Source organism: Rhincodon typus, chromosome 11 (assembly GCF_021869965.1).
Source record: "Rhincodon typus isolate 14 chromosome 11, sRhiTyp1.1, whole genome shotgun sequence".
Lineage (NCBI taxonomy): Eukaryota > Metazoa > Chordata > Chondrichthyes > Orectolobiformes > Rhincodontidae > Rhincodon > Rhincodon typus.
This window is the reverse complement of record NC_063342.1, coordinates 55,335,473-55,346,103: the sequence shown is the minus strand read 5'-3', so window position 1 is coordinate 55,346,103 and position 10,631 is coordinate 55,335,473.

The window sequence follows — 10,631 nt, the reverse complement described above, 5'->3', positions numbered from 1 at the left end:
CCTGCTGTGTTCATCCAGCTCTGCACCTTGTTGTCTCAGATTCTCCAGCATCTGCAGTTCCTACTATCTCTGATAAAAATGAATATATACCCATTTTATAGAGTATTGCAATATAGTGTGGTGATTTCATTGGATAACACGAACTGGCGCAATTGGCAATAATTGCTTTTGCTTTTGTGAATTTACTCCCTGAAACAAAAAGTAATTGTGCAATGACTACAATTAAATTTAGGTGTTAGGTGGCATAATTATTTCATGCAAACCAGGTTAATTTGCCTTAATTGTCGTTGAAGAGTTCCTGTGACTTCCATTTTCATAAGTTTGAAATCTGAATAAACAACAACATTCATCTTGTTATTCAGTTATTTTAACAAAGTTTAACATTTTTTCATCATGACAATATGAAATATTCCATAGATATGTTTCAAAATGCAGAACTGTTTTCATCAATTCACTTAAAGGAGCATGAGATGAAAACATCTCAAAACATTAGAAAAGTTAATAAAATATTCATGATTTCATATTTCATCAGTAAGCAATTTATCACAGCACTTACCACGTTCAATGCATTAATAGAATTTCAATACAGACTAGTAAATATTTCAGCAAATCCACAGGTTTCTGCTGGTAATGCATTGTGTGTACACCAAAATATGGAGATCTTAATTATTTCAAAACCTTTTTGTAAGTATATTCATGACAAGAATTTATCAGAAGTGAGGCACTGAGTTTGGATTATAATCATAAATCTATATGTTAAAACATCTATACTTTGCAATATAAGTAAATTTGGTTTTAAATGAAGTTTATTAGACCTTTATGATAACAAATCTCTACTGAATGTATTTTATATTTAAAGTAAAGGTAAAGTCACCATAGGGCTGCTGTCTCAGAAGAGAAGAAGAACCCATGATGGCTTAACCTGAGAGGAGTGGTTAAGAAGGAGATTTCTTCCTGTACCAGCTGAGGTTACTATGAAGTGAACCTATGCTGTTAGAATTACAAACGAGCCATCCAACCAACTGAGCTAAATAATCCCTCATATTCTTAACCAAAGAAAAAAGCATTGAAGTTCTTTACATGCATGTCATTTGCTGAGAGATCCTTAAACTCATGGGCAACACTCTTGACATTAATGATCTTCACTGTGTCTTTGAGAGAAAGGCATGTAATAGCAGGTTTCAACCACTAGAGGGAGATTGCAACAAATAATGACACAAGTTGAGGCATTAATTAAATATAACAGATGCTGGAAATCTGAAATAAAAACAAAGTGCTGGAGAAACTCAACAGATATGGCCGCATCTGTAAATTGAAACAGAACTAATATTTTGAGTCAAAGTCTTCTTTGGAACTGAAAGAGATTGGAAAATGAATCTTAGTTATTTAAATCAAATTGTGTAGACATGTTGTGACATGGTTCTGGAACAGATGGGACTTGAATCCAGGACTTCTGGCTCAGTGTTGGGGACACCACTACTGCACCACAAGAGTCGTAAAACAGTGGTTTGCTACTTTTTGAGGAGGTAGGGAGGAGGAACATGTGGAACAGATGGTAAGCAAACAACAAAGCTACTAAGGATTTTTTTTCTCCTTTAGTGAGCTATTAAGGATAAAGGAGATATTGAGATGTAAAATAGATGTGAATGGTAGGTTTGAGTAGAACTTAATGTGTCAACTCTGCTGAGAATAAAGCCAACAATATAAGTTAGGGTTGTAGCTGATAAAAATGGAAGAGTGTTTATGCTCAGACTTGTTGATCTGAACGTTGAGTCCTAAAGGCTATAAAGTGCCTAAGTAGAAATTAAGATGTTGATCCTCCAGCTTGTATCTTAGTTTGGTCTCTCCGATATAAATGAGACCATGTTGTAAGCAGTGAACGTGACAGACGAGATTGAAGGAAGATTCATGTGCTGAAATGAAGCAAACAAAATGAAATAATTGATCACTATACATAGCTAAACTTCTCCAGATTAGAAAATCACCATTTTTAGCTCTGAAGATGCCATCTGCTTGCAAATAGCAAGGCTCTGTAGTTAAACTGGCAGTATTCTGTTGGGGTTTAGTTTTAAGCTTGTAGGAAACCTTTTTCGCAGTGGATTTTACTTTTTAGGCTTGTAAGAAGCCTTCTAACTGCTGTACATCAACTCCTATTTGGGAAAGCAGGCTGAAGGCTTTCTTGTTTCTTCTAACAGCAGTACAAGTGTTTCAGCTTGACAGGTCTTGAATTTTTAAGAAAGAACATAAGTCAACATGGTTACTAAAGTGGGAGATCTGTACTGTATAAACTTATTGTGGTTGGTCATCTGACTATCAATCAGAGCTGTTGAATCTTCAGTCAGATTTGCTTATTTGTTTTATAAGTAGTTACTGATCCTTACTATCTTGGTGCCACCATGACATATGAAGGCAATGATCTGCCACTCACACCTTGTGAAATGTATGTCAGCTCCCATAACATTAGAATGAGATGTGGGTCAAGTAGTACCAAAGAATTCAATGAACTTTTATTACAATTCTTTGTATTTGCACATGTAGACCACAATCATAGGCGTTTATGTCTGTGGACTCGGACTAAGCATTTCAAATATACAGTCATACTGCAAGAGAGGAGGACTGAGTGAGTCTTGAGCTTTATCCTAATTAGATCACCTGTTGTGATACGGTGATGACATCACAAATATGTCCCTAAATATATCTCACATATTTATTGCGAGACGTATATCACAACACGTGCGTTTTAGAGATTCATAATGTTAGGGTGCTGGTTCTCAGAAATCCTGAAAGGAAGGAAAAGGAAGCTCGCTGAAGTGTTTCAGAAACTTCCTTCACTTTGATCTGAAGGAGAGGAAGCAGCGCTGTGGCTCAATGGTTAGCACTGCTGCCTTACAGTGCCAGAGACCTGGGTTTGATTCCAGCCTCAGGCGACTGTGTGGAGTTTACACATTCTCTCTGTGTCTGCATGAGCTTCCTCCCACAGTCCAAAGATGTTCAGGTTAGGTGGATTGGCCATACTAAATTGCCCATAGTGTCCAGGGATGTTCAGGTTAAGTGGATTAGCAATGGGAAGTGCAGGGTTACATGGATTGGGTGCTCTTTGGTTAGGCAGTGTGGATATGATGGGCCAAATGGCCTGTTCCCTCACTAGGGATTCTACGAAACAGGAGTAGTTCTTCGGACTGCAGAAGCCTCTACCCACAACAAAGCCCAGACCCTCCGCCCACACCTCTCTACTGATTTGATTCCTCCCCTGAACTCCGTCCCAGTCAAATCACCTTGGTGAGAAGTCTCCACTCCCCATAATGTTACCTCCCTCAAGACTCCCTACTGCTCCTTTCAGTACATTTTGGGAGGGCAGCAGGTCAGTGGGATGCAAACATAGTCTGGGAAGTCCATGTTTCAAGCTGGCGAATGCAGTAGATTTAACACTCATTCATCCCCACCAGTTTAAAACCCACACCAGCTTAAACTCCTCCGCAAGCTGAACTTCTAACCATGCCAATGGGTGTGGCACAGGTTCACAGTAAAAGTAACTATGCGAAGATTATGCCCCATCCTACTCTATTCCTATCATCGATCATTTCAGTCAGTCTCTTTCCTTTTTTTTTCTTGAAGTCTGAGGCACTCGCTTCACTGGGATGGGACCTTCATTGGTAGGTACTACCTGGTGTCCTACATTTGACCAAAGCTGGCAGGTTGCCATTTTCTAAATGAGTTGAGTGACTAGCTCAGTCCTCTTCTCTTGCAGCATGACTGCATGATGTAACTGAGGCCTGGTCATTAAAATTGTGCAAGGAATCTGGTTGTCAGGGAGGCTATCAGCTCATACATTTAATATGGCAAAATATATAAATGTCACGATCTCATTGCAGCCCAAAGGATCCTTAAGGTTGGCACTATATATGCCAAATATACTCAAGTGTGATTTATTTAATATTTTCAGTGAGCATATGGGAGCCCACCAAAGGTGCCCTCAATCTAACTAATGAAGGAGTCTTTCCATCTGCTTACCTGCACAAAATGGACAGATGTGATATCAGTAAACATATTGGAGTGGCAACAGAAAACCTGAACCCTTCACCATTGCAATCCTGACTCACCAAGGGTTGCAACTAACATGTAGAAAATGTCAGATCATTTTGGCTCTTATTTCTAAGGTTTCTAGAAAGTGTGATGCACTTGAAAATTTGATAGGACTGAATTGGAGTGTTGGGAATGTTCCAGTAGTTAATTATTTTTGAGACAAGTAGAACTTTTTTGTTGAAAACCAGCCTGAGTATGTAACTGTACAATGCTCGAAGCCCTAAGATGTATTTGGTGAATTTATTGACCTCTTAGTGCACTGAGCCATGGTCTTATTTGATAATCACTTCTGGTATCTTCTGGTATTGGCTTCCTCTCCCAGTATGTGACAGAGTGAGGATTATTTAAGGTAGCATGCTGCCAACAAGCCTGCTTTCCCTGGGCTTTGTCTTGAACCCACCCAATTATTAGTGATTGAGGATATATCACTGCGGAATATCAACCAAAGCGCCACTGATCTGAGCCAGCTAGAAGATTCATTATATGATAACAATAAATACCACTATATTTGATCAGTCATAGAATGTTAAGGGGTTGGTACAGATACATCACCCTGCAAAAGCTGGAGAAGGACACCTCATCTCCATCCCAACATGTCTGTGACAGTGTCAATAGAATGGGTGGAGCCAGTGTAATATGAATAGTAACCCCATTAAAACATCTTTGTACCAAGATTTACTTTAGTTGCAGGTAATCCATTATGCAAACATGTATATGATGATATTACATGTGCCACTCTCCCATCTCCTCCCAAGTCTTTGGTTTCACAAATGTACGCTGTCTGTACATTGCACACTTTTTTGTTCCAGAGTGTACTCTCTTCATGTTTTGAAGAATGGTAGGTCCTTTGCTTGAGGATTGTTGATTCTGGTTCTCCTGCATTGTCATTTCTCTGCTGGAAGATTCTTTATCTCTTGGACAACCTTTGCAGAAGACATAAGACCTTCTGTAGACCTTATTAATCATGTAACTTATTCGGATGATCCTTGATCTCTTGAATTTTCTTCACAGGAGCAATAGTAGCTCAGTAACATCATTGGAGGGATTTTGTAATCTCGAGTGTCTATCATGGAAGATAGTTGCTCAGTCAAATCAAGAACTTTCTGCTTTGTAGCCTTTGATTTTTGGAGCGAGCAAGCAAGAGAAGACCTCCTATGCACCCACAGACTACATGTGACAGAATGAGGTGGATCTGATGGAACATGAACATTAACCCCTTCACAGCCATTCTCTTAAACGATATGGACCACCCGAGCACTCAACGGTTTCAGGTGGTAGGCTTCTAGATTATATGAATTGTGGTCTTATGTCAACTTTGGCAGCCCAAGTCCAACTTAATTGCATATATAGCTGGACTATGCCTAGTATCCACCTCGGTATCCCGGCATCAAACAGACTAAATAATAAGGCTAAGGACTGCTGCAGGCCACTCAAATAACACACCCATACCTTTATCAATATCACATTTTTCTGACATTGGAGAAGCATGATCCTCCTCACTTCACACAAATGCAATGGCTACTGTCAGTACACAGCATCCCTATCATATCCACATCACTTCTTTCCAATGTAGAAACTACCCACCGGCATATAACAGGAGCAGAGGTACACCTCACAACTATCCACTCTACTCCACTCTTCGATATGTTCATGGCTGACCTTTTGGCTGTAACCCCACTTTGCCATCCACTCCCCATATCCCTTGATTTTTCTGAGACATTGAACATCTGTGCTTAAATATACCGAACAGTGGAATATCCACAACCCTCTGGGGTGGACAATTTCAAAGATTGATAATCCTGCAAGTGAAGCAATTTATCCTTATCCCAGTCTTAAATGGTTGATACCTTTATCCTGAGCCTTGAAACCCATATTGTCTAAATTGATTAGTTGCATCATTCTATCAAATTGGACCTTAAAATGGTTTCTAGTCAGTATATCCAGCTGGCTAAGCACCCAAATGTTGAATTCTCCCTGAGTATCCACAACCTTACAATATTGTTTGAGGCATGTATTATTAGTCGTATTCTTTACCATGGTCAGCTGTTTCACTGCATCAGTGAAGTCCAACAGATTTTAATTAATATTTACAAATGTGAAATGATTAGTGAACTTTCTTTTGTAATTTATTTGTCAAGTACAAAATGTAGCCATGTCACTGTCAATCAATCAAGTATTGAATATGGGATCTTTTTAATAAAACAGAGGTAAACAACTGGCCTTCCATGAGCTGTATTTAGTTTATTTGTGATTGGAATATAGTTCTTCACACACAATCCCAACTGAAAGGTGCAGATTAACTACTTTCAGGCAGCTATCACTTGGTGCATTGTGTTGACAAACAAATATATTTTGAATGAGTTGTAATGTAAATCAATTCATTTGAACACAGTCATCCTACTATAATCTTAAATGATATGGAGGCCAGCTAAAGATTAATACAGCAAACTACTATTCAGAGTGGGTAACTGTGAGAGACAGGGACTGGAAGAATGGAAGGAATAAGACAAATACAAATGGGAGGGAAATCAGGAACAGAAAGAGCAAAATTTCAATGAGGGAAAGTGTCCCACCAAGGATTTAGAATATCTGCTTCTGCTTGAAATTATGCCAAAATTTCAGCTATACTGAAACTGACACTAATTTGTTAAGTGGAACACTCAGTCAGAGAAAAATGGAAATGGAAAAAAAGGAAATTCAACAGGAGAATAGTAAATGTGAAACAGGTTAACCAACAATATTTTGGGACATAATCTTGTCACACTCCCGAGCTGCTGTTTATCTGACCTGGCCTGAAAAATAAAGGCACGCCACATTTTCTTGTCTCCATTCCAAGATCCTGCAGTTTGAATCTGGCTTACTTCATCAGCTACCTACTGTTGTCTTCTATGATGTACATCTCAGAGTGCTAAACAGTTCAAACACCCCTCGTTCATCATTACTACCACTTTGTCAATAAATGGACAGTCAAATGCTGTGCTAATTGGTCATTTGCTCATAGACTCTGCACCATGCTTTCAAATTTGGTTCACCCTCCTTTTCTTTTGACAGCTACATCCCCTACTCCTCACAAACTTATACTAACCTATCACATTATGTGTAACCTGCTTTGATCCTGTATAAAGATGTATTCACTGTGTTATGGTCCGACCTGACGTTATTACTGGAGATGTCAGATCCCAGACTGAAACTTGTTTTGGTGGATCATACTGTGTTTTATTTTCGTTTGAGTGAGGTAGTCTGTTATGGACTAGAGCAGAACCCCTCAAAATATTTTAAGAAGGGAACCTAGACCTTTATTTTCGCCTTTAAAAATAAGAATAAGTTAAGCATTGTGGTCCAGATGCAAATCGACTAGTCAAACTACTCGACTTTTAAGGAAAACATAATTTACTCAAATACTATACTTAAAATATAAAAGAAAGAAGACCTTAAAATAATTTAATAATCTATTGCAAAACTTTACAGATACAGTAACGATCACTAATTAATAGTTCCAATATAATACCATCCCATAAACACTTTGTGGCAAAATGGCACAGACAGAAACATATTGTGTCACATGCAATCCAGCAGCAGAGAGAAAGAAAATCAAGCGAAAACTGAGTCGCAGCTAAGAGACATTTACTGCAGCTTCCAACCCTATTGAGACTCCAACAGCAACTACTGAAAGCTAACTAAAAGTCCTTGATCTGTGAGGGCTTGACCATTCCCACTCAGCCTGCTTCTATCATTCCAACTTCAGAAAAAAACACCTCGAGGCCTCACAAGCGGTTTATCTTCTCACCCTGCTTGTTACCTGCCCCCCAGTCTCTTTCTAAAAGAAACCAGGACAAAATGCACCACTTAAAGCATCATTGCAAGCCTTTCACTAAAACATAAGCTGGGATGTTAGAGATGTTGAAGAAATGAAGATAAAATCGAATAAACCGATCTAGTTATAAATCACAAACTTAAATTTTGAAACATGCAATAAAATATTATCCCATTTATCCAAAAACCACTCCACTGGTCTCCAGAACACCCTTGTACAATATCCAAAATCATTCTTTGCACAGTATCATACAATCATAGAATCCCTACAGGGTGGAAACAGGCCCTTCAGCCCAACAAGTCCACACTGACCCTCAGAGCATCCCACCCAGACCCATCCCCCTATAACCCACCTAATCTACACATCCCTGAACACTATGGGCAATTTTAGCATGGCCAATCCACCTAGCCTGCACATCTTTGGACTGTGGGAGGAAACCGGAGCACCCGGAGGAAACCCACGCAGACACGGGGAGAATGTGCAAACTCCACATAGACAGTTGCCCGAGGCTAGAATCGAACCCGGTTCCCTGGTGCTGTGAGGCAGCAGTGCTAACCACTGATCCACAGTGCATCAGAGAAAATAGCTTTCTAATAATTTGATAGGCTCAATTTAACTATGACTTCAACATGCAATATGAAAAATCTGCTAATCCTTCTTAGCTTCAAATAACCTCTTCAGGTTTTATCCAAACACCTCTGGTCTGGGACTATTCCAAAACTCCCAAATGTAATCTATTTTTATTATCTTCTCCTTTTCTCAGGAATACTACATTACATGTTCAGCTTCATGCAATACTTCTGCAGAATTGCCCCAAACTGAGATTAAAACAAAGAAAAACCTTTTTTTCTCAATTTATGGGTGTTTCTCCTAAGCTTAAAAAAAAGTCTAGATGTCTCCAACTGAAACCTTAGTGCGCAATTGTTGACCTTGTTCAGTCATAAACTCCCCTAATGTAAACAAAACTGGTAAGGTCTGGAGGATGCTTTTCTATTAAGCTGTTTTAAAATAAATCACCATGGCTACAGAAATACTTACAAGTTAATCATTAACATTTAGAAAAACACAGGAAAATATAGTCACTAATTCAAAATTCATAAAACCAAACTTAAAATCTGATCATATTGAAATATTTACATAAATCACACATGTCACTTTATAACTGCCATTATCAATGTGAAACCAGCAGCAGCTTTTGCTGCTGTCTCTCTGTGGAGACCAGAGTGGTGGTCACTAACTTGTGCCCTCCCATTACATCTTGCTTACCCCACCATATCTCAACTTCCTCTTCACTATCACCATCCATGACCCAACCTCAACCTGTGCTTCTAGTTTCCCCCACCCCTTGAATGGCCTCACTTTATCACCTCCAGAGCAGTCACTTCCACCCCCTGTCCCCCAGGCTCCCTTTTCCTTTCTCCACTGGTCAACATAGGACCCCCAGCACTGAGTGCTTTCCAGCTCCATGGCCGATGCCAACAATCTGTCCTAAATGACTGACCTGACCACTTACTGTTATCCTTGCAGCTCCCCTACTGACGGTACATGATTCCTTGACTGCTTGTTACAACCCAACTAGACTGTAGTTCCCAGACTGTAGTTGGACACATCTCTGGCGCTCTGAGAAAGGCCTCACCCAACCTCTGTGATTCTTCAAAATTTACCACTATAGCCCGTGTTGACCAGGCCTCTGTAAGATTCTTCCCATCATACGTCACTTCAGATCCATACTTCAATGGGGCACACATCCAAAGGTAAAACAAGCAACAGCAAATCTATTCCCTGTCATGCTAATTTTTACTTTCTACAATACTCCTGTCCATTGCTTGCCATTTCTGTGGACAACTAACTATTTGATTTTGTACGGCTTCAAAGAGTGGATGTGATAAATTTTCAATGTGATGTAGCAGTTGTTGGAGAATTTATTAGTGAGTCAGCTTTGAGCATGTGACACAGCTCTCTGACAGTTTCCCCTCAAGATGGCATCGCTCTGACAAGCCCAAATTGAACAAGATGGCAGCAGGGTAAACAGTGTTCAGGCTCCTGCGCCCAGGCTTGCCCTCCTCGTCTGCATTTTCTTTCTTCTCTTTCCTTCTACCCTTTCTTTTTTCCTCAAATATAAAGAGAGCTCTTTGGCAAGAGGCAGCTTCAGTGCACTCCAGAGTGAGCTGGCAGCGAGGAGCCAGAATGTTGTTGGAAAAACAGAGGGCAATAAATGTAGCAGGCAACTCAAGAGATCCAGTCAAACATCAACAGGAAGTAATATACCAATGAAAATGTAAACAAAAGTAAATAGATAAAAATAACTCAAAACAAATCTATCATCTTTATGCACTTAACTTTTAAAGAACCAGGCCTTCATAATCAATTTTAAATTTTGTGGGGGTTATCAGCACTTGGGAAGCTTGCACAAAGTCGTACGGTTTAACATGAAACCCATTGCCGTTCATATGTAATATTTAAAGGTACTAAATGGGGACTACATTCAATGAAAAACTGAGCCCCCAAAAATTTTAAAAATACTCTTTGAAAACACTGTTGTCCCACAGATCAGAATCCCAAGTCAATGATTTGTACTGTGGAAAAAGACAAATTCCATGCCGAGCACAGAGTAGGAGAAAAAAATATGTTGATTTCACATGGAATTAAACACTAGTGCAATGTTAAACTGTGTTTAGAACCTGTTCAGGCAATATTGAACTTTCAGGGTACTTCATAAAATTAAATTTACAGT